Raw genomic sequence first — 24,289 nt, forward strand, 5'->3', positions numbered from 1 at the left:
CCTGGCATCTGCCCAAGATACCTGGGGCAGTTGCCACTACTCATCCCTAGGAAGAAGCTCCGTCTCTGCCCCTACCCTCTGCCTGCTTCCACCTTAGTCCAGCAGGACATTTTAGGAACTCCACCCACAGCCCTGGAGGCCTCCAGCATCCTCCAGCCCGTGGCTGCTTTATACTGCACTGCAGACAGGATATGGGGCAGGATTCAGGTGGGGCCCCAGCTCAGTGGAGGCGGAGAGAAGCCACAAAGGGCTGGCAGTTTGCAGGTGTGCGGGGGCGTGGTGGCATGCCTCCGACAGACTCGAAAGGTCTCTGAAGCCCAGCGACAGGGTGATCCCAGCCTCATACAAGGCAGCTCATGCTGTCCAGGGTAGAGATGCCAAAAGTCCACAGAGGCTGAAGACCATTCAGACGGTGCCAGAAAACTCAGGAGTGTCAGAAGGCTACAGACACCGGAAGCTAGAAGGTAGGTGGAGCCTCACCTGGATTGAGTTTACTGCTGCCTAGGCAGGCTCAAATTAGGTGCTGGATACATAGCAGGAGGAGGCTGCAGACGCTGTCAACTGAAGGGCCTGCCTAGACCTGGAGGTGAGAGGCTTCTGTCCAGAGAGGGAGACAGAGGTAAGAAAGAGCAGCGGATGTGGCAGGCCTTAGCGTGGCCCAGCCCACTTGACCTTGGTCTCAGCTCCGGGTGTGCCCGATCCGTGGTGTCTCCCAGGGAATGAGCCAGCGAGTTAGAGGCACTGGCTGATCTGAGGTCATTCCTTGCTGCTCAGAGTGTGGCCTGAGCATGTTCACATGGGGGTACTGGAACGTACCGTCAGGGTGTGAGGTGTGTCCGTCTTTGCTTAGAAGGAGACCACCGAAGTGAGGGCCAGAGTGAAGCTTGGACCCTGGCATGTGAATGAGGGCTGGCAGCATGAACCCCATCTTTGCCTTCGTCCCCAGTGCTCCCAGAGCTGTTCCCTTCTGAGATACATGGGGAACCGGTTTAGCAGCAGGCCACCCTACTTGTTTGACTTTGAGGAGGAAAAGGAGGCAGGCAGACTTTCCTGGTGAGCCCGCAGAGGGGCAGAGCTCAGGTGTGTCTGTCTCTACTGTGCCAGCCAAGGGTCTCTTTGCCTCTCAGCCTGGGTTTGTTACCCCATCAGCAAGGGTCTAGCAGAAGGTCCCCCTCTCTTACCAGCTACTTCTCCCCACATGGTGACCAAAGATGCACCTGGACAGAGAGGAAGCTCAGGCTTGCCATGGTCTCTGGTGGGAGCCTGGCATTCCTTCTGTCTGGACCCATGGCCCCAGTTGTGCCATGGTGGGGGTGGAAAGCAAATGCTGTTTCTAAAGCCTCAGTGCCCAGCCCCCAGCCCCAACTCAGGGCCCCCAGCCAGCCAGACAAAGGTGGGTGGCTGGCGCCGCTGCTCTGCCTCTGCCAGCCTGGCTCCCCGAGGCATGTGGGCTGCACGGCGGGCCCCTGCTAATGAGCATCTGCCATCGTTCCATTATGTATCCTGCGCCACCTGCGCCCCAGCACTTAGTGGGAGACCCCGGGGGGAGGTTCCCTGGCTGCTGGTCAGAAGGGTGTGCAGAAAGTGAGAGATTCTGGGGGCGGGGTCTCCTGGGACTAGGGTGTCCCGTGCTCTGCGGGATGTCTACAAAGTACTCAGGATCACAGCTCTTTATTGCATCAAAAGAGAAGTTGGAGCTAGGCAGGGTGACACAGGTCTGTAATCTCCACACTAGGGTGACTGAGACAGGTCAATTTCGAGTTCAGGGCCACCGTGGGCTACCTGGAGAGACCCTGTCTCAAAGGAGAGGGAGAGGGAAATGGGGAGGAAGCGGTCGCCGCCTACTGGGCTCTCAGGTGAGGAAACAAGTGTGTCCACTTTGGGAATTCCTAAGTCTCCCGTAGTTAACACCTCAACATATCTGTGCTGTGTCTGCACTGAGAAGAGGATGCGGGTACAGTGGATGGCACAGCCCAGATCCCGGTCCTGGAGACTCTGGCAGTGGGTGACCTGGCATAGTGTTTTTCTCAAGATGAAGCAAGTCTTACCCAATCTTTGCTCCCTGCTATACCACCTTATGGGTGGTCACTAAGCCCCTCTGGACTTCCCTTGGCACAGATGAACTAATGCCTCTCTACTTGATCAGAAACAGCTGGCCTGAATCTGGAGCCTGGGCAGCTGCCACTCAAACCTAACAGGGCAGGAGCTGGGGAGGGGCTGCATAGATGGGGCACAAGTGTGTGACAGTTGGCAGAACTGGCACAGAGATGCTGGTCATCTCAGGCCAAGTCTGACTTTCTGGCCAAGACGGGGTGGAGGATCAAAGTCCTTCTGTTCCTGCACACTGGGGGCGTTTTAAGAGCAGCTCCACGGGGCTAGGGAGATAGCTCACCTGCTAACACTTGCTGTGTAAGCCTGAAAACCTGAGTGTGAATCCCCAGGACCACATAAAAAGCCAAACTTGGTGATTTGTGCCTGTACCTTACCCCCGGGGAGGCAGAGACGAGAGGGTCTCAGGCTTGCTGTTCAGCAAATCTAGCTGAATCAATGAGCTGCAGGTTCAGTGAGGGACCTTGTCTCCAAATATAATGTGAGGCCAGCGAGATAGTTACGCTGAAACACTTTCCTTCAAGTCTGATGACCCGAGGGAGAGCTCTGGATCCCACATGGTGCAAGGAGAGAAGCAACTCCTGCAGGTTATCCTCTGCCCTCCACATGCATGCAGAGGCACTGGTACCTGCATGTGGGCATGCATGTGCACACATGTGCATGCACACACAGACACACACACACAATAAATAAGTGTAATTCCTAAGATGTTTAACACATAAGACAGAGAGTGATAGAGGAAGGTACACACCCTGGAAGTTGACTTCTGGCCTCCACACACATGTGCACACATGCATTCACATAGACATGTACGCAAGCATATACTTCAACACAGGCCAAAGAGCAAACCCAGGAGGATGCCGCCCCATTTTACATATGAGGACACTGAGCCACAGAGAAGTAAAAGTCCAGCAATTTGATGCTAGACTCCTAAGGTAGTTATGGAGGGCTTTGGGGCAATTCTGTGGGGTACCAGAGCAGGGAGAGAGAGAGGTTTGGAGTGGATCAGTGGCTCCCCTGAGCACAAGGCATAGAGTCACACCCTGAAGAGGCAAAGCAGGAAGGCCTCATTGTGACAGCTCCCCTGGTCACCTGCGCTGTAGAGGGAACCTCTGTTCAGAGATAAGTCGGGTCTCACGTTTTACCCTGGGCCTCTGGATCCTGAAAGGCAGGCCCAAACTGGCAGATGTGTGGCGGGACGGGTGAGGGCTTGTTCAAAGTGCCTCATCTTTGCCCTGGGCTCAAACGTTAAGAGTCAGGGGCATGGCCAATTTGATTCTCTAAACATGTTCTGGCTGGATTCAGCCCTCCTGCTAAGGGCTCTTGGGGTGGCTAAGCTGAGGGTCAGACATTCCGTCATGCCACAACACGAACAGGAGGTTCTTGTTTAGTTTGCGTGTCTTAGGTAGCTGGGCACTCAGGCATGCCCACCTCCGAGGGCAGACAGTGGGGGTGACCTTGGAGGCCAGCCAGCCTGAATTTGTCTAGGGAACAGGACACTGGAGTGGCCTCTTCCCTGCAGGCTGGAACCAGGGGAGCACAGAGAGAAAGGAAGTGTGTCCATGTTAGGAACCAAGGCCACTTCTTGGCATGCTGTCAAATGTCATTGGGACCAGGAAGAGGAGGGACTTGGGGAAAGGAACTTGCCTGAAGGTCAGACCCTGGCTCGGGTCACAACACTGGGCTGGCGGGCTCCTTCCCTCTCCTACTGTGAATAAGGCAAAGGCCCTTCCCAGGGTTGTAGGAGAAAGCACGTGTGACATATGGCAAGTGACTGTTTGGAGTAGGGATGAAGAGGGACAGTGCTGTGGCCAGGAGGGGAATGAAAAGATTTCTGCCAGCATTTGGGGTGTGACTCTTCCAGACCACAACCCCAGGGCTTTGAAAACGTGAGGCAGGTAAATAGAGGCGGGCTTCTGCTTGGCTCCGCCTCCAGGGAGCCGGGGAGTTGACTCCAAATAAGGTCTCAGAAAACAGGCTTGGGCGGACTCAACTCACATACTTTGGCTAGCCTTCATTTAACTTTATCTGGCAGGGTGTCCTTGAACCCCAAGCCCAGGCTAGAATCCCCACGAGGCTTAGCAGCCCGCTTTAACAGTTGAGAGGGGCCCCCTTTCTCCTCATCTTGGACCAGTCTGGTTTTCATACTCTTCCCAGGCTAGGGGAAGGGAATGGCCTGCAGTGGGAAAGCCTGTCCCGGGCACTGGCACACAGCTGCCTTTGTGAGGGTGGCTGAGTCACATGGGCACCGCCATGCATGCTGGACCCTGGGGCTACGTGACGGGAGGTGGCGTTATCACGGGGGCTGTGGCTTCCCCCACGCTTGTGGGCAGGAGGCTTTCCCACGGGAATGAAGGGAGCAGGGAGGTGTCTGGGAGCACAGTACTGTCAGATCTTCGGGTTACAGACTATAGGATTGTGGGGTGGCTTTGGGAAGGTCCTCTTTCTGGGCCTCCGTCTTTATCTCTGAAAAATGGGGGGTGTGCTCCTGTTGTACAGAGGGGATGCTGGATGTTTACTAGCTGGAGCTTTGCACCCTTGTGTGCACTCAGCATCCGTATGCTGGGCATTGTGCTCCAAAATATACAAGATCACCGAGCTTGCAAGAGAAACCTGTGCTTGAACTCTTCTCGCCCAGTAAAAACCCATCTCTGAGCAGGCAGTGGCTGTCTGGGCCCCTGGCAAGGGTGGGACAGCTCATTGCTGTTCACGAGGCTGGCTTGTGCAGCCTGTTGTTCTCTCTGGCAGGTTAGGAAGAGATGAAGGCCTGAATGTCCCCTGAAGTTTCACCAGCCACACACTCCATCTTTCTCTCTGCCTTGTCTCAGGCAGCAGCCTCAGCGGGCACAAGCCTTGTTGGTTTGTTCTAAGTATCCTGGGGTTCATGTGCCCCTGAGGTCTCTCACCGAGGGAGCAGGTGCCATATTTGTCCTCAACCGACAGCAAAGAGGTGGCGGGGTAGAGATGTTTGCCCAAGTCACCAGCTGGCAGAGTCTGCTGTAGCCAGTTGGCTCCAGATCAGCATCAGCATTGCCTCCCTTCCATCCCTTATGCAGAAGAGGCAACCATCAACTTCCTCTGTCCCCTACCCCACCCCTGGCCCTGCCACCAGTCTGTAGCCCCCCAGCCCTCCCTGTGGAGCCACGGCTCTATGGCTGAGCCCCGGCACCATGTTTCCAGTGGCCACGGAGGATGTGTGGCTCCCATCCCAGCAGGCATTAGGGCTGCCTTTTCTCACCTCCCAGATCTGCACCCCATCCCCAGCTATACACATCAGAGATGCTTTTGATACCTCCCCCTTTTCTGATTGACTTTCCCCAACCCTGCATCTGGTCTCTTGGATGAGAGTCTTCACCCCAGCTTTTCTTTGTCTCATCCTACAGGCACCCCTTAGTCGAACACCTTCAATGGCTCCCAGTACCTTTGATGAGCCCTCCAGTTCCATGCATTCAAAATCGTCCACCATATGCCCCCATTTCTTCAACAGGTTCTATTTCCTTCCAAAAAAGGGCTCTCTACCCCTGCTGCTGTCCCCCTGGAAGGCCCTTCTGTGGCTCTCTGTTTATTGGTGGTCCTGTCCTCTTCAATATTCAGCAGGGGCTCTGGCTTCACTAGGTTCATACCTGGCTTCTAGCCTTTGAAAGGTGTGGCCAAGAGTCCCTTGCTTTCTCTCTCCCTGGGGCCTCTTCTGTACGGTGGAGACATGGTGGAAATGATGAGGTGAAGGGCCTGCACCTGACAGGTGTTTGTTGAGAGCCACAGGCCCACCCATGTCTTAACCGTGTGGCCTTGGATAAGCCACCCGCTTGTGTGCAGTCACCTCATCTTACGTCTTACGCAATGGTGCTGTTGTGAGGTGGACCACTGGGCTCCGGCCTGACCCCGCCTGCCACTTCCCCAGCCGTGTGACCCTGAACAAGTTAATTCCCTTCCTCTGCCCAGCCCTCTTCCTTCATTACTCCATTCCTGGAGAATATTTCTCGAGTCTCATTAAGCGTGAAGAAGACATGAGGGATGCCGGCGGTGTGATCGCTATTAGTCCATTACTGCCATTATTGTTATTGTTGCTGCTTGCCCTCATTAGGTTGTGAAATCCCCACCGCGCTTGCCACCCAGGACTTGTTTGTTCACACCCTATGGAGAGGAAAGACTGGAGACTTCCCTCTGGAGGCCTAGGCTTATTCCACTACCCCCCCCCATACCTCCCACCCACTCCGGGCTGTGCAGGACCAGCGAACCTCAGAAGCGGAGGGAACAGCTAACACAGACGACCGGCTCGAGCAGGCATGGTGGGGTTGGCCCATTTCCAAATTGCTCTTTCTGAGGTTTTGAAAGGGCTCTTTATCTGGGCCTCAGTTTCCCATTTGACTCAGCAGACAGACTATTTCTAGAGATCCCTGGGGTCTCAGGGTCTAGGACGTGGGTTTTGAAAGGTTGCTGCTGATGGAGAGCCAGGAACTCTGGCCTGGCTTCCTGCTGGGAAGAAGATGCTCAGAGACACAGGTCAGCATGGTCTCAAGCCAGCGGCCTGACACCCCCTTCCTCCAGGAGTCTGCCAGTCAGGACTGACTTCTGCCTGCTGCCAAGGAGGTTCGGCTGACCTTCAGGAAGGGGCAGTTGTTGGCTGCGCCTGGAGGAGGGGACAGCATCTGAGTGGCCTGTTGCCATGGCAAATTGGTTTCTTTGACAGAACTTCAGGAGGGGCAGCCCCCAGGGACCTTGATAATAGGGGGGTGAGGAGGCACAGTCACCCCAACTCATTCCCATCCCTGAAACCGGCACCAGGGTTCTGAGATTGATTAGAGGTGAGACCCAGGTTCCCACTTGCCAGGCCTGAGTCATGGGCATCCCCCAGGGTCCCCGCCTCACCTCTGTCAGCCCTGCCTCCTCCTGCCTCCCTCTGAGAAAGCCATGACTCACAGTTAGCCAGTCATCTCATCCCCAGCCTGAAGGGAGGAGCTGAGCTAGGGCAGGAGGGTGTCCCGGCTCTCCCTCCGGTTCTCCTGTTCTCCAGCTCCACACCGGCTGCTGACTGCAGCAGAGGGACTGCCGGCTGCCAAGAGTCTGCCCCTACCCCCGGCCAGTGCACTTGCTAGCTAGCTCTTGCTCTCTCTCTCCCGCTCTTACCCACGAGAGACCCAGACTGGCAGATTCAGCCTTGGAGGTGAATCCTGAAAGGGGGTCCAGCTGCCTGACTCCTTCCAGAGCCCTCTGCCTGGCAACAGGTACGGGATTAAGGGCAGCCAGTAGGTGGGAGGAGAGGCGGCTGCTGAGAGTGTAGAACGTAAAGGAATCTTGTGTGTGTGGGGGGGGGGGGGGCAGCTTAGCTCAGATGAGTACAACTGTGGGGGTCTCTAGCATAGAGATGTGTGTAAACTGAAAGCTGCCGAGAAAGGGACAGGATCAGATGGAACCCAACTTTCGGAGCCCCTCGTTGGGCCTCTGGAAAACCAAGGCTTGAGTGATACAGTCTTGGGCCCAGCAGTGTGGCATCTGTGCCTTGGGACTTTCATTCTCTGTTCTCAGCTAGATGGGGTGACACACACACACCCCTGTAATCCCAGCATCTGGGGAGGCAGAGGCAGGAGGCTCTCAGGTTCAAGGCCTGCCTAGGCTACAGAGATCTCTGCTCCTATTGCAGGGTTGGGAAAAGGGAGACTCTGAGAGGGCAGGCGGCTGGCCTGAGGTCACACAGCAAGTCTAGACGGAGAGCCAGGCTCCAGAAGAGGGCACTGTGGTGGACTGAGCACAGTACCCCTGAAGCTGGCCTCCCCTGTCACTTCCCTTTGGGACAGAACAGGGCCCCAGAGACAGCACAGTCTAACACTCTGAAACCCAGGAAGGAAGGCCTGGTGTGGCCTCTGGTCTGAACGGGAGGCACCTGGACCAAGAGTCCTGGGAAGTGAAGCCAAGGGGCCAAGAGCTCCTTACCCATGAACCACAAGAGCTCAGGGCCCCCAGCTGCTTGGGCCTGATAGGCCCTTAGTCCCCCTTCCCCTGGTGTAGGAAATGGGGGCAGGGTTCCTGTTTTCCCCACTTTCTAACCAGCCATCTGGTGGTGACCGTTAGGGCCTCCAAGGGGCTCATTTTACTGAGGGGGTGGGGCGAGGAGGGGCAGAGTCCCTTTGTCCCCCTTCCCTCTTAGGCAGCTGTGGTGTGGGATGGATGGTATGGGTGGGGACAATCACATACCTTCTTCAGAAGGCCAAAGAGGTCGCCTATGCATCCACTCAGCGCTGACTGAGGGCTCCCTTAAGTCCTAGGGGCACAACGAGCAATAAGGCAAATAGGTCAGTTGGAACTTATAGGTGGCCCCCTCCCTCGAGGCCCCCAGGAGTCAGAGACTATGGGAAGGGGCAGCTCGGGTCATTTGGAGCTGCAGGTTGCTGAGGGTCCCCAGAATTCAGGCCAGTCCCTGCCCCGTTCAGAGACTTTACTAGCTTTTGGGGCCAGACTGTATCTTCCGTTGCTATTGGAGCCCCAGAAACTTGTGTTACAGCCTGCTTTGATCAAAGCGACTTCACCTGGCCTCTCTCTGCATTGTTAAATTGGCATGGGAGGGGGTGGACCTTGCCACCTTGCCTCCCACGGGCTGAGGACTTCAAGAATCCCAGCCAGGCTCCTGGTCCTCTTTGATGAGAAGGGTGTCTGAGGTGGCATCTCCATCCTGTAGGGACAGGCTGGCGAGGGGGTGTGGCTGCAGAGGGAGATGAAGGGACCAGAGGAGGTGGCAGGAGCTAGGGGTCTATGAGAAATGGGGAGTGAGTTGGGCTCTGAACTGGGCAGAAGGGAAGGGGGAGGGAACGGTGTCTGAGAACGGATGGCTGGAATGTCCATGGAAGAGAATGCAATATGGGAAGAGTTTGGGGGAACGATAAGAGCTTGGAGGCATGGGACTAGCTGCAGTCCTGTTGTCTGACGTGGGTCACTTCAGCACGCTTGGTGTCATGCCAGGGGGTCTCATTCTTCCACGCAGGGGAAGCAATGGCAGGAGGACTGGGCAACAGGGCGGGAAGGGCAAAGGATGAGTGCTGAAGGTCTGGTCTGGCTGCCCAGCCCCTGGCTGCTAGCTTGAGCCTCAGGCTTAGGGATGACTTTCTGGCTGAGGAGAAAGAAGTGGAGGTGAGAGTCCAGCCGAAAGGAAGGGAAGAGAGCAGACAGAGGTCTGACAGGGCAGTGTGGTCCGAGAGGATGTCCTGCTTACTCAGGATCCCGCATGGTGAGGGAAGAAGGCAGCCTGGGCAGGACAGCCATGGAGGGGGCCTCTGTAGATGATCTCCTGTCTGGTGGATGCTGAGCCCTCCGGGGGATGTGGGATGGACTTCTAAGAAGTAGGGGAAGGGGCAGGGCCCTGAGAGGGGTGTGAGAGGTGCCGGCTGGTGGGGAGGTTGGGGGAAGTGTGACCACACAGCACCCAAACCCCAGTGTTGCACCCTCCCCCTAAGATTGAGTAGGGCTTCATGCTGCCATCCCGGTCCTCAGCGTGGCCTTGCCTTCTGACTCACATCAGATGGGGGCATCATGTGAGTGCACCCGGCAGCCAAGGGTGACCAGCCTCCAGGGTCCTGGCAGATGGCAAATGGGGGGTGGGGCAGAGCTGGCACAAAAGGGCCTCTCAGAGGCAGTGGGTGGAACACTGGCAAGCCATCTCTCGCTCGGCTGAGAGCTTGTCCCTTCTCCAGGCTCTGGATCTCCATCTCCATCTGGAATTGCTGAGGGCCCCTGGGGGAGCCTGTAGATTCTGAGGTCAGGCCTGAGCTATGGGGGAGAGGGACTAAGGTTAGCTCCCTCAAACCACTGGCCTACCTGGTGAGAGATGGTCTGAGACATAGTCTCAGGCCCCGTGTGCTCCAAACTCTCCAGGTTCCCTGGGATCCCAGCCTGGATTGGAGCAACCCTAAACCTCCCATGCTGGGCTCAATGCTTTCTTTAGAGGCAAGGAATGTAGGTGAGGAGGCTTCCCCAACAAGGCAGCTGAATCTCTGGGGCTCCAGGTCCCACTGCTGTCTTCTTCTGCCTCTCTTAGGAGGCAAGGTGGTCTTGTCTGGTCCTAAGCTAGTTGTTGGAGGGCATGTGCCCATGCCTTGCCACTGGCAAGCCCATGCATTGGTGATGGGATTCAGGCAGGCTTGCTCAAAGAGACCTTGGCTGTACCCTTTTTTGGTTGTGTGGGCTTAGACACGTGCCTCTGTTTTCTCATCTTTGGCCGTATCTTTAGGGGGCTGCTCAGAGCGTGGCAGAGTTAGCATGAACCGGCTAGAATGGTACTTGCACCATTGGGGAGTTAGCATTTTTCTCTCTCACCCCCATTGGACAGATGGGCATACCGAAGCCAGAGACATCACTTTTTCTTATCTCTACTGCCTGAGGGGGAGCTGGACACTGGAACGAGTCGGCCTGCCCCAACTAGCTCTGTGTGTCGGCAGGAAGACGTGCATGATTGGGCACCAGGCTCCTGGGCTGGCATGGACCTTGGCGATGTGTGGAGTACAATTCCAGGCAGGCAGAGATAAGAGCTTACTGAGAGAAGCTGGCAGAGCATCGAGCATCAGCAGGCAGTCCTCTCCACGATAATGGGAGATGGGCTGGGGTTAAGGGACCGGTTCTCCTAAAGCCAGCTCTAGTGCCCTGATGCATCCATGGTCCCGTGGCCAATAGCTTCATCCTGCCTTCCCTGTTTCAGGGCTGCTCTGACTCCAAAATGTTGAGATAAAAGACTGTCCTTACTGACTCTCCTTCCCACCCTTCTGTCCTCAGTCCTCTTCCTTCCTACCTGCTAGCAACATCTGCCTGGATTCTCAGTTCCCATGGCAGAAAGTGGGTGAGCACCAGAGACTCATTACACTGCCAAAGACGGAGCTTCTCTGGGCCTCAGTTTCCTTGTCTGTAAATGGAAATGACCAGGCCTGTCTCTTGTGAGCTTTGTTGCCAGAACACAGGGCAACAAGGGCTGCAAATGTATAGTTAGCACTCTGCCGCTTTGAGGGTCCTCTGGAAGCTCTGCTCAAATACTTGGGGATGCTTGAATTACAATGAAGTTCAGACCCTTGACGAGTGACCTTGAACAGAGGCCCTCTCCTCTCTCCTCTGCCCTTCTCCCTCCTCTTCAGTCTTCCTCTCCTCTTTGTTTTTCACACAGGGTTATTGCTATGTAGCCCAGGCTGGCCTCAAACTCATGATCCTCCTGCCTCAGTCTTCTGAGTGCCAAATTAGTAACTTCCTTGCTCTGAGTCTTATTTATGGTAAGGTGAGGATGGGATACCTGAATCTCTAGGAGGGGATGTGGGGAGTGAGAGGGGTAGCCACTTGTTGCTGGGACTCAGAAAAATCAGGCCTCATCCCCATCTGCCCCAGACCTTCTCCGTCTCCCATTATGGCAGTGACCTGGGTCAGGTGCACAAGTAGTTAGGAGTGTGGGCTCTGGGGCTGCCTGGTTCCATCTAAGTGCCAGCAGCTGTGTGGATTTAGACAGGTGTGCTAGCCGCCCTGTCCTTGTTTTCATCATCATAATTAGTAGTATTTTGTTTTTTCAAGACAGGGTTTCTCTGTTTAGCCCTGGCTGGCCTTGAACTCACAGAGCTCCGCCTGCCTCCTGAGTGCTGGGATTAAAAGCAAGCGCCACTGCTGCCCGGACTTTCTCTAGTCTTAAAACAGGAGTGAAAACAGCATCTTGAGAGGGTTGAGGGAGCCATGAGATTTTAAGTGCATCATTCCCAGACCTGCAAGTGCTGTGCTCTACTGGTACCATTCTGGAACCTTCTCTGGGGGAATAGCAGAGCCTTTATTCTGGAGCAACAGTCTGCCCCTTATCAAAGATGTCATCCAATCCGTGGACAGCCCACACCCTTGCATATTCCATTGAGAGAGTGCTTCTTTGAGAATTGTGCTGTCTGGGACTTGATCCTGCCTCCTAAGACCCGAGGCCTTACTTCCAGACACTTCCCTGATATGCGGCACTTGAAAGCCAATCAGTTTTATACAAGAGCCACCTCCTTTGTGGCTGTCTTCCTCAGAGCTCTGCCTGGGGTTCTCTGGTGCACAGAAACCCTTGTATAGAGAGGAGAGGCTCAGTAAGATGGTGGACAGACAGACTGCATGGTGAACAGATGTCTTTGGCATCCACGGTGTCTGGTCCTCACTTTTCTGGAGAATATCACTGTTGACCTTGACCCCTAGAGCTCCCATGACCCCTTAGATGTTACTTGTCTGCTGGAGAAATCTTACAGTAGTTTACTGCTTGTGTTCATTGACTCATAGCTGCTCAGTAGTAGCGGGAGGACAGCCCATTTTGACGACAGTAAGGCTCATCAGATTCCCTGTGTTCTGTAGCCTTCGAGAGAGATGACTTCACAGTTAGCATCACCATCATTTATCTGGGACTTCTCTTTAGAACTTCAAGTACAGGGGAAAGGGATGAAAGACCCCTCTGCAAAAGGCATAGCAAGGGAAGGTGACCTTTAGACATTGCCTGCTGTTAGATGTAGGCCTGTTTGACCACCTTCCTGGCTTCAGGAGGGATGCCTGGGTTATAGCCAGGCTGGTGTCCTGAGCAGCATTCTGTGGTCCCTCCTCTTTTGAAATGAGTTCCCTTGGTCCCTGGGGCCTGCGTTGAGTGGGCATTCCCAGCTGAGTCCAACTCTCAGGGTATGGTTTCTGTGTCTGGAAGCCTGGGTTTCTGACCTTGTGGTAGGCGACAACTGCCCAGCCCACCTGTTTTGAGGCTGGCAAGTGTGAGTGGTGGACCTCAGGGGCTGGTCAGGACGGCTGAGTCATGCTGAACCTGGGCCTGATTCCCGTCTGTTGTATCATCATCTGGGCAGATGCCAAGTGGCTTGGACCGGCCAATAGCCTGCCTCCTCAGCCCCACTTCCCTGCCCAAGGCCCTCATTCTGTCTTTGGTACTTCTGCTCCTCCAGGGCTCGATTTTTATCCATATTTCAGAGACGGTGAAGCAGCATGGGGGTTCTTGTACAGTCCATGGTGGCAGGGACCTGGTCACTTACCTCTGGTCAGACTTGTTCCCATTTTGTCACCATGGCTGGTCCCACTGGAGGTTGCGAGTACCCCATCCTTGCAAATATTCAAGTTGATTAGAGAAGCCATGTGAGGGCCTTGGGGGCTCAGGAGGTTCTTTTTCACAGTTCTTCTAGCCTTGAGCTTTCCCAGCCCTGGGGAGATGGCCGCAATGACCACGTCCTTTCCAGTTAAGTGCTAACCACACACGGGTGATGTCTGAGTGACATAATGGCCCTCCCCACTACCTTGCTGGTCACTGCATCTAACTCCCCCATTGGACTACATGGGCAGGGGTGTTTTCCAAGACAGCACGTGAGGAGCTGTGAGTGAGTGAGGTTGTTTTATACAGGAAGGACACTTCTCCACCTGCAGAGTCTGGGGCCTCTGGATCATCCGTATCCTATAGTCTTGAATCTGGGCAGCTGTTCAGGTTGCCCCATTCCGCTCCAACACCAGTGATATCATCTTGCTGGATTGTGGGCAGCGTAGTAAGGAAACTTCTTGCCAACACTTGTTCCTTGCCCTTCTTGTACACAGTTAGGATACCTGATGGTAGGGCCTGGTCTCTGAACCTGGCACAGGAGTCACCAATACTAGCTGTGATTGGGGAAGACAGTTGGCACTTCTCCCTGGAGACCCTGCCATGGGCATCAGGATAAGCAGGCGTCCCACCCCTGTCCCCCTACTAGGGTAACCAGAGTTCAAAGCTGCAGTAAATGTGATCTGTGAAGACAGTGGTGTTCACACACCACATGAGTGTACAGGGGTGGTCTGGCCCAGTCCCTCAGCTGTGAGGCCTCGGGATTGCGGCGCAAACCTCTCTGAGCCTCCATCTCGACCTCATGCAGAGTGTCATGGGCCACTAACTCTCTTGCGTTGTGGGGCTGCCCGTGTAAGAGTGGGGTGTTGCATCACTAGAGGCACAGGACTGAAGGAGTTGCAGACTGGATTGGGGTCCAGTTTTACCAGTTCTGTGGCTCTGGGCAAACAGCTTCTCTCCACGCCTGTTTCCTCAGCTGTACGATGGGAAAGAGTCTCCCTCCTCACAGGTGGCGATGGAGGCGTGGGGTCAGGTGAATGTCGTGGCACTCACAGGCACATCTCTGATGTGGATTAGCGCTAGTCTGTGGGCCTGGTCCTAGTCTTCAGAGGCTCCCACCCACCCTGGGTTCCTATACCCCAGCACCCACTTCCTCTTTCTGATCCACCTCAGATTTCCTGCAGAAGGCGTCCCACCTCCGTTCCCCTACTAGGGGAATGTGTCGTGACAGTAATAGTTCTGTGACCTCCCTTTGTAAGTGAGACATCTTTCTGGGCTCCCTAATCCCATGACACAGGAGCAGACCCTTGAGGGGTACAGGCTGGTAATATTGCCTGTGTGTGAAGAGAAAATCTGGGGCTTGGTGTTCACAGTTGCTAGTCAGATCTCAGACGTCATGTCATCCAGAAGCCTTTGGAGTACCCCCCCCCCCAGCAACCTGAGGTAGGGTAGGAGTAAGAGAACCTGGGTGCTTCAGGACTTCTCAGAGCTTTTATTAGGCTACTACGTGTTGGAGGGGTTGGAGGGGGAGTTAGCTTCTCTCAGCTCTCAGGCTGTGCATGGTCTTGGGATCCTTGCACTAGCCCAACACGTGGCAGAGGTGTGGGTACTCCTTCACACGCGGTGGAGGTGTGGGCACTCCTTCCCTAGTCAGAGGCTGGGGATGGCTCAGTATTCAGCCCCTCCAGCAGATACTGTTAGCCTAGATCTACAGTATCAGGCTTGTGCCTCAGTTCCCCTCGCTTGCTCGCTCGTTCAACTAGCAGCACTCGGCAGCTGCTGGGGTCCCCACACTACGCCAGCAGGGATGTCGTACGTGCAAAGCCGGCCAGGGCTGGAGAGATGTGACTCAGTGGCTTCTGCAGGGGATTTGAATTTGACAGCATGCCAGACAGTTCACTACCACCTGTCACTCAGCCACAGGGGAATCTCATACCTCTGGCCTCCAAAGCACCCGTGCCCACATGCACAGACACACACACAGGAACAAGCAGGCATGTACGTGGAATTGAAAAAAGCGTCACAGTGACAATAATAACTTTAAAAAGAAAAGACAGCAAATGCCACCGAAGAATAGTAAACAAGCCAATGGTAGGGGCACTTCAGAAGTGACCACGAGCCTTCAAATGACACAGATGACTGGAAACGCCACAATGGACACAGAAGACAGTTAGAACTGGGGAGTCATAGATGGCTTTTCAGGAGAGGAGACATTTGAATGAAGGCCCAAGAAGGCCCATCAGAGGGGAGATCTTAGAACACACAACGGTGAGGGAAAGCGTGTGCCAAGGCCCTGAGGTGAAGCTAGAGGTGCATTGGACTTGGTGACTGTGGGGAAGACAGGGGTGGCGGAAGGTGGCACCGGAGTGGGGCCACTGGTTTGTGTTGACAGCTGTACTGCTCTGGAGTCTCGGATATCAGGCAGACATTTCCGATCCCCTGCTCTCCTCAGCTGAGATGCATCCTAGAAGCTCTGGAGCAAAGCTGGTCTAAGTCCAGCTGTGGTTTCTGAGCAGCAATTAGCTGGGTCAGGTTTCTCACAGTTGAAGATGGGTAGGAAGCTCAGGGGCTGCAGATGGGAATGAGACAGACTGTGCCCGCTTCTTGCTGTAGTGAGTAGGCACCAAGTGTGTGTAAAGGGGCTGGGGTGCCCGCCCCTTGGGTCCACAGAGCCTCAGTACCCTGCCAGCTTCTTTGAGGTTGCAGGGTCTTTTGGTTCAACATGGCTACCTTCCCAGCCAGTGGGCCTTGGGGCTCTTTCTGGAGGCAGGGAAGGTGTCTCCACCCCACCCCCACTCCTGCCCAGGACAGCAGCTCCTTTCTTTGCTTTCTTTTCCTCTTCCTCCAGGCCCAAAATAGAGCCTGAACAGTCCCAGGCTCTGGCAGTGAGACAATAGTGGCCTCCTGACCGCGGCAGCCTGCTGGCCTGGGTCCATGGGCTAGAGGCACTGGGCTAGTGTACCCAAGGCTCCAAGCCCTGCTGCTTTTCCCAGGGCCTGTGCCAGCCCTTCTACCTGAGGCATGGGATCCCCGGAGTTCCCACTGGTGCTCAGGGGAAAGGCTTGCCTCACTCAGCAGAGGCCTGAGACCCTGTGCCTCAGCCTCGGCAGCCCTGCTCTGTCCTTATCTGCTGCTGGCTCAGAGCTGGAGGCCTTTGTGCACCTCTCTTCTCTCATTCAAGTTTGTCTGGCGCTCAGGGTCACTCCGAGGGCTGGATGTCTTTCCCTTTTGACTCACAGGGTAGAAAGGCTCCACCGAGGTCAGAGCTGTGCCCACTCAGAAGAAAGTGAGCAGAGTCCTTTCTGGAGATGAAATCGAGCTTGGTTGTGCATGGTATTGGTGAGAGGGCTCCACAGGATAAAATGTGCGCTTAGAGCTCAGACATCTGTGTTTGGGTTCTTCAACCTGCCCCTCCCAGTCAGGTAGCCTTGAGCAATCACATTCCTCCCTCCCCAGCTTCTAGGGTCCTGTCTCAGCCTGGGCTCAACCCTGTTCACCTTGCAGCATGGTGGAAGTGAGTTTCTAAAACACCCAGCACTGGGTGCTCAGTGAAGGAGCCAGAAGCCTTGATCTGTCTGCTTTCTTCCTAGGTAGGTAAAGAGTGGCCCAGAAGCTCCTGCCCCAGCCAGAGAGCTCTGGAAGAAAGGCAGGAGGAGCCTCAGTCCTGGGATAGCTCAGAAAGGGGCTTCTGAGTGAGCTGTGGTAGTCTGGGAAGGCTTCCCGCAGGAGACAGACCCTTGACATTTTCAGGGGAGAATGTCATATGCTCTATTCACTGCAGCCAATGACAGGGACCAGAGAATGTTCCACCTGGCTGTGGTCAAGTCCACTGGGAGGCAGCCAGCAAGTGCCAGCTTCCCACAGGTGTCATTTGGTCAAGGGTCTGGCTCCTACGGTGTTCTAAAACCATTTTGGTGTTAAAGTCATTGCTGAGGGCCAGAAGTGGTGACACACACCAGCAATCTCAGTACCTGAAGCTGAGGCAGGAGGATAGCAAGTTCAAGACTAGCCTGGACTACGTTGCAAGACCTTTCCTCAAGCCTCTCCCTTAATATATATAGTTCATGCAAAAATCTATCATTCTGCTTCTGTAGAGAACTTGGGTGCCCTGGGGCTTTGAGGTCCTCTCAAGACAGACAGCCTACCTTCTAGGACTTGGCTTTCTTGCACATGGGCCCAGCTTGTCCCTGCCAGCGCCTGCCCAGCCCAGGCAGCCTCAGGATGAAAGCACTCACACTCTGGTACAGACAAGTTAGAGAGCCCGCGCTCTCAGCCAGGCCGTGACGCAGTCCATGCAGCTGCCAACGGTTGCCAGGGGAACGGTTGCCAGGGGCTGCTGTCACCTGCGCCCCTTCCTCCCCCTTGGCGCTGGAGGCCCGTCTTCTCAGCCCAGCTTCCCGCCTGCCCCCTTTGTTTGAAGCTCTAGTAAGGGGGTGGTGACTTGGAGGGGGGGGGCAGGCCTCCATACGACCTTCAGCCCCTTGTACTAGGGGAAAGTGTCCCTTACTCCAGCAGTCTGCCGCCTGCAAACAGGGAATCTTCGTCCAGTCACTCTTTTGCCTGGAGGAGGAAGCCAGGTAGATTTTTGCTCCTGTCCTTTTTTAATCTCCCTTTTCCTCCCTTTTCTCCCCCATCACCCTTCGCATCATCTCCTTCCCTTTCTCCTCAGCCTCCCTTTTTCATTCTCTCTCCTGAAACCCCGCATGCATCCCCCTCATTCGCCGGCACTGATATGGATATGATAATGGTGGTTGCCAGGGACCCTGGGGGTATCGTAGCTGGTCCTCTAAGGGGACTCAAACATCAGCAAGGCTGGAGAATCACCAGGAAGTGGTTGGGGGTAGCCACACACTCCCTCCCTCCCTTCCGAGCTGAACATTTTGAGTCAGCTATAGCCGTGGTCACAGCACAGGTCTCAGAGAAGGGTTGGGGGAGGATAACCGGACGAGGAGGACTGGAAACACCACCACCTTGGGAAGAGCTGTAGAGGAGCTGTGACCCATGGTCACCTCGGTAAGTTCGTACAGTGCCCTGAACTAGGGCCTTGCACAGAGGGCAGCCAGCTTAACCCAAGGAGATCATTCCCCTGTGAATTCTAAACAGAGGCTCTCACCAGCAGGTAAGCTTCCCGTCAGGAGCCGGCCTCTTTCGGAGCTAGCCTGGATTCCCAAGCAACCATTACTCCTCGTGTGTGACCCTGGCAGGTGACTTGGCTTCCCAGGGGCCTCTTGTTCATCTGTCCGGTGGGCCACGGTCCTTTTCTCATGGGTTTTTAAGAAGATTAGATGTGTTAATGTAAGTCAGCCCTGGTGGCTCAGGCTTGTAATCCGAACACTTGGGAGTCTGAGGCAGGGGGATTATAAGTTCATTGCCAGGCTGGGTGGCATAGAGAGACACCATCTCAAAACACAAGCAAATAAATATATTAGTTGCTCAAAGAACTTTGAGTTCCACCCTGCCTATCTGGAGTGTTTTGTCGACGCTAACTGTTACTGCAGGGGCCAGCACCTGCTTGTTGGTATTACGGAGGAGCTGAGGGAACCTTTGTGTGTTCAGGGAGCTGAGAGAGGGGGCTCTTCAATGCCTCCTGTCTCCTCCCTGCAGGGGCCTTGGATCCAGTCATAGCTGAGAGCTGCCTGGCTTTGTGTCACCGAGCTGGCAGCCTTTGGGCCAGAAAAGAGGCAAAAAGGGAGGTTTGGTAGCTGACCTTGGGAAACAGAAAGATCCTACAGTCCACAGATGGGCATTCTGCCTGATTCGGGGAGCCCAGCGCAGCCCCCAGAAAGCCAGCGGGTGGCCTTGGGCAACTCAGGAAAGCAGATGGGAAAGGGGAACTTCAGGCAGACACAGAGACTGCTGTTGTCTGAAAGGGAAGAAAGTCTGGCCAGGCTGGGTGTCCTCTTTGTCCCTCACTGCCAGCTCAGAGGTAAGGTCTTTCTTCACCTGCAAGTACCCTAAATCTACCCAGGTAACAGGCAAAGGACAGGGGTTGTAATTTCCCATTGACAAAACTGAGGCCCATTGAGAGGCAGGCTGGTCCACAGGTCCAGGCTTAGGGGACCACAGAGCTTATCTGACCTCTGTGCCTGTAACTGCTGCCATCCAGCCCCAAGAGGCAGATGCTGGTCCCTTGTACCAATACAAGAGGCTGGCTATCCACAATGGCTCGTTGAATAGGACTGTGCCCTGGACACTTGGCTCTGGCCTGGCCTGGAACACCCAGGACTAGAAGCTGAACAGGGTCAGCACCAGAGTCTCTGGACTGGCCAAGCCCTGGCCTATACTGGCCATATGATAATTATGGTAGGACAGATGTAGGACCCCTGGGCGTTACTCCACTCCCTCTCCCTTAGCTCCTCAGATTCTCCAGTTAGGCCCAAGATTCCTTGCGGCTTTGAGCATCTACATCCTCAGACTCTCGCTTTCCAGTGTCTTAGCTGCTGGAGACTGAGATAAACTCAGCCAGCTAGGGGAGGTTGTAATGGGCCAGATCATGTTGGGTCAGGCATGGCACTGCCCTTTCCCCAAGCCGCTGCTGCCTGTGAAGGGAGGTAGGACCAGCCTGAGTACAACCCAAGCTCACAGGGGACCCATCACCTGGAAGTGTCAGAGATGGTGATGAGGGACCCTGGGGATCACTGCAACCTAAATGGCTTCAGTGGCCCATCTTGTGCTGGCTAATAGCCTTGGGGACAGCTCAGAGAAGGGCAGGGGCTAGAGACTGTGTGTGTGTGTGTGTGTGTGTGCACATACATGTGCACTTGGAGGCGAGTGTGCTGATAGGCTACTGTGTGGTTTAAAGGCATCCGAGGGCTTGTTTTTCACGTGAATGACAGAGGTCCATGCTGAAAATGACCTGCCATCCCATTGCTTTCGGGACTGGTGCCAGCAAGCTTTGTGCTGTTTCTTCTCGCTGGACTTATCAGAGCCGTTGCTATGCTAGGGCACAAGAGAAAGTAGGGTTTAAAGTTCTCTCTAACCAGAAGATAAGTAGCAAGTTCTCTTACGCTAAGGCCAGGGAGACTGAAGGGACTCAGTAACCACAGTGGCTGAAACTTGAGGTTTGCCGGACTTGATTTGAGTTATGGTATGAGTCCCCCTTTGTTTTGCAATCTTGCCTGCGATGTGATTTTCATGTTAAGTTTCCTGTCTCTTTGCATAAGCATCGCTCCAGAATTAGTGGAAGGTAAGCAGACTACAGAGTTGAGAGCACTGGGTCACCATGTGGCAGTGACCCTGCCGGTGCTGGTACTGAGTGCTTGCTGGAGGGGACCTGGATTCCAGAGCCTCACTGTCTGCTGCCTACTGTCACCGCGGAGCTGTGGGGAAGGCAGAGGCCTGAGCCCCGGACCGTGGCTATGTGACAAGCTAGAACCACAGGAAGGGCCTGTGTGTAAGAACAGTTAAGGGAGTGGCCAAGGCCAGCTCATCCCTGCTTGGTGAAGATCCCTTGGCCTTCCTTGGGTCTTCCATATGCATGTCTACTTGTAGGAACAGGAAACTGCAGAATGGTCAGCTGCTGAGGTTGAGAGTCCTTTGTGCCCACAGGCCCTCTGCTGGCTGGTACTCAATACCCACATCTCCCCTCCCTTGGTTTCCCTATGGGGCAGGGCTGGCAAAGGGTGGTACAGTTCATGGACATAGGCAGGAAACCACAGGAAGGCGAAGCCCATGCTAGCTGTGTGGTTCTATAGCAAGGCTGGGTTTAGAATGGCAACCATACCCAATGCGGTGGCTCAGGCCTGGAATCCTGGCACTTGAGAGGCTGAGGCAGGGGTATTGAGTTTGAGGCCAACCCAGGCTAAGTGCAAGACAAATAAACAAATAAACAAACACAGAAAGTGAGCCTTGCCCTAGTGGGTAAGGCCTGGGAACCTGCCAGCTTCCAGCAGGTGCCGGCTTGATTTTTATTATCATGCAGTCTAGACAGATTCCTGAAGCCTGAAGTCACTGTGCTGCCCCTATGACCCCAGTGTTCCTTCTCAGTGAGGGGTAGGTTCTGGAGGGGTCAGATTGCTTGGGTGTCAGTCACCCAACTGTGGCACGGGGACAGATGAAGAAAGCAGGACCCAGCCTTTACAAGTATTGTGCTCAGAAGCGGGGCGGGGCAGGGGCATAGCCCAGTGTGCTCTGGCTGAGCAGGGAGGCATCTCTGGTCCCTGGTCTGGTTAGCATCTCCTCTGAGTATCTGGACATGCAGTGCTTGAAGTGGGGAGCTGTCGTGAAGGGCCACATCTGGAAGATGCGGGAGGGAGGATCCTCTCAGCCCTGTGCTCTATGAGGCGGCATACACAAGCCTGTGCCAATCATGTGCCTCACTCCCATTTTGGCCTTGGTTGAGTTGCCTCCTCTGCAGAAAAAAACATAGTCTGCTCAGCCTTCCTCACCTCTCTCTTCACCCAGTGCATACTGCAAATGCACGCTCATCGGCTTGTGGACACACACTTGCAGTTCTGCATGCTTATACTCCGAAGGTACCCTGTCCTCTCCCCGAGTCTCCAAAGCTCTCCAGGAACACATTCTACAGAATGTGTTAGAAAGTAACTGATCATATGCTGGGCCTCTCCTCTGTCTCCCCAGACAGGGCCTGGGTTGATCACAGGAGGCTCGAACCTGGAAAGTAGTTGGCTCCCTACTTCCTCCCATGGGCTTTACCTCCTTTTTTGGGCTATCCTGTGGGAGGTCCCTCAGATGGTCGGCCCCTTGCCAAATACTGTGGACCACGTGCCATGTCATGGGGAAGAGACAAGAGTCAGGAGAGGTGGGCTGCCCCTTTCCCTGTCCAAGGTTTGTATTTCCCAGTCAAGCAAATGCAGCAGGTCCTTGCCTGCTCCAATGCTGCCCAAGTCCAGCTGCTGGGTACCCCTGGTTCCCACACGTGGCCTTTCAATCACTGGATCCTGCCAAAGCCCGGCTATGAGCCCCACCTGAGCTGTGGTGCACAGGACCCAGGCCATATCCTTCACAGCATCTTCCTGGGGGGGCGGGGTTCTCAGGCTACTGGCAGTTTGGGACACCTCTAATGGGGCCAGCCCTTGGCAGGGAGACACACAGGGCTGTGTGTGGTTGGGAGTCTACTCCTGTAGACTCGGGCTTTGTGCAGAAAATCACAGTGGAAATCTGCCGTTCAGAACCCAGGATATCCTGGCAAAGGCCCGAGGCAATGACATATACCCTTGGGATACCCTGTAACCCCAGTGGAAGGGGGTACCGCTGGCCACTTGAAGGGTTAATCCAGAGCCCTCCTAGTCCCATCCATTCAACTTCCACCTCCATCCAAGGAGGAAATGGGTTTTCCAGGAGCTGGCAGTGTCCTGGAATGGCAGGGGAAGTGACTCAGGCCTCAGGAGAGAAAGTGAGCTCTGGGACTGCTGCCCGTCATGCGGGGGACCCCTCCCCAGAAATCAGTCATGCTAGGAATGGGGGTGTCTGGGCTCACACAGCCCTGCCCCCTCTACTCCAGGGAATCCCTGGGGACCCTGTGATATCCTCCATTGTGTCGGGCTGGCTCAGTTTGTTCTGTTCTCTGCCTGTTTACCAGAAGCCGAGGTCAAGGATGGCCACTCTGAAAGAATGGGGAGTAGGGGGCTCAGCCCAGCAGCTACTTCTCTCCAGGCCGCACTTGCCTACCGTGTGTCTGTGACCTCCACAGCTCCTGCTTCTCTCTCTCGGGGGACCCCAAACCAGGGGTTTTTTGAAAACCTTAGGGACTTTTGAAGAGAGGGCTCAGCAGCAGCCCTGTGTGCTCTTGGGAGAGATGGCCTTTTTTTTTCTGGCCTCAGTTTCCGCATTTGTACCCGGTCACTCTTCAGAGGTCGCTGTTACTATTGGGGTGAGGCTGTGGACCCACACCCTCAATAACCGTTGCTTCTGGCAGTGCTGTGGCAGGTGGCACAACTTTGTGTTGGCTTGGCATTTGGGGACCAAGGCTTGTCTGCTCTGCCGTTCATCGTCTGTGAGAGGGACATCATCTGTGCAGGTCAGAGGTAGTCCCCAGGAAGTGGGCCTCTGCTTCCCAGATTTGGTTTCTGGAACACAGAGGCCCCTCTCTCTGGCCAGGTGCCAGGCTGTGAGGAATAGGTGACCAGATCTGAGGATGCCTGCAGGAGGCAGTAGGTGCTCCATTGTAGGCATTGCCTGTGCCCTTTGGGGTATGAGGTTGGTGGCAAGTGTACATCTATAGATAGCCCTGGGAGGGACTCAGGCAGGAATACGCTAAGTGGGTAAATAGAGCAGTAGTCTCCCTGACCTGTGTGGATAAGCTTTAGTTGTCTGAAGAGCAGCCCCACCCCCATCGTCCCCTCTCTCTCTGCCCCTGGGAGTCTGTGACACTCAGGGCCCGCTTGGAGGAGGGAAGTTCTCTGGGTGGGGCCCGCAGCCTTCCCGCTACTCTGCTACTCTATCCGGAAGGGAGGCTCATGTTCTAGGAATTTCCCCTCAAGCGCTCTGAAGGCCAAGCTGGCCACCTGCAGAGGGCAGGGGACTGAGTGAGGAGGGAAGCATAGGATAAGGAGTTGGGGGAAGGGTTCTGGGTCCCGGCCAGGCATGCACTGGTTAGAAGGTACACAGAGATGGTCGGACTTCAGTGGTACCTACCCTGTGTGCATCCCGGTCCAAAGCCCTTTATGGAGAACAACAGACTTAATTCTCAAATGGCATCTTGGTTTGCAATCCTCTTTTACAAGGGAAGTGAAGCCCAAATATGGCGAGAAACACACACGGGTGAAATATGGGAGCTGGGATTTGAACCCAGGCGGTCTGACTCTGGAGTCCACTAAGAGATCCAAGCAACAAATACCTCCTCATCCAAACCTAAGAATGCTGGCAGGGGCGCTCGTCCTCTTTAGAGTGGTTCCACACAGCTGGGGTTGAACAGGGACTAGGTGGAGGGGCAGTAGGGCCCCTTGTTTGTGTTTGACCCCTTCCACGGGTTGCCAGGGTGATCAGGGTGACCCAGCCTCACTGGGTTTTTCCCTTGCTCATTCCCTTCCAGGCCTCCTGTGTTCTCAAGGGTCAGTTGGGGAGGATTGGTGTAAGACAAATGGCTCTGTCCTGTCCTGGGCCCTCTGCTGACCGCGGTGGCCCACGCTGAGAGGGACATGAGTCCTCCACCAGCTGTGTGAC

General features: G+C 55.0%; 1 protein-coding gene across 6 annotated transcripts in view; it reads left to right on the plus strand.

Annotated features, from left to right (window-relative positions):
- Nucleotides 1-290: 290 nt before the first annotated feature.
- Adgrg1 (adhesion G protein-coupled receptor G1) overlaps nucleotides 291-24,289 on the plus strand; it is a 37,224-nt gene continuing 13,225 nt past the window's right edge. Inside the window, exon 1 of one of the 6 annotated variants that reach the window (XM_050144336.1) lies at nucleotides 291-464. The gene's annotated coding sequence lies outside the window, so the exon portion shown is untranslated. Of the gene's footprint in view, nucleotides 465-537; nucleotides 620-7,052; nucleotides 7,335-17,671; nucleotides 17,743-18,102; nucleotides 18,179-19,020; nucleotides 19,092-24,289 lie in introns of those variants that run through there. The other 5 variants (XM_050144339.1, XM_050144335.1, XM_050144337.1 and 2 more) reach the window with 5 other exon arrangements.

The sequence above is a fragment of the Alexandromys fortis genome, unplaced genomic scaffold, assembly GCF_014885135.2.
Source record: "Alexandromys fortis isolate MF-2015 unplaced genomic scaffold, M_Fortis_MF-2015_v1.1 scaffold_1, whole genome shotgun sequence".
NCBI lineage: Eukaryota > Metazoa > Chordata > Mammalia > Rodentia > Cricetidae > Alexandromys > Alexandromys fortis.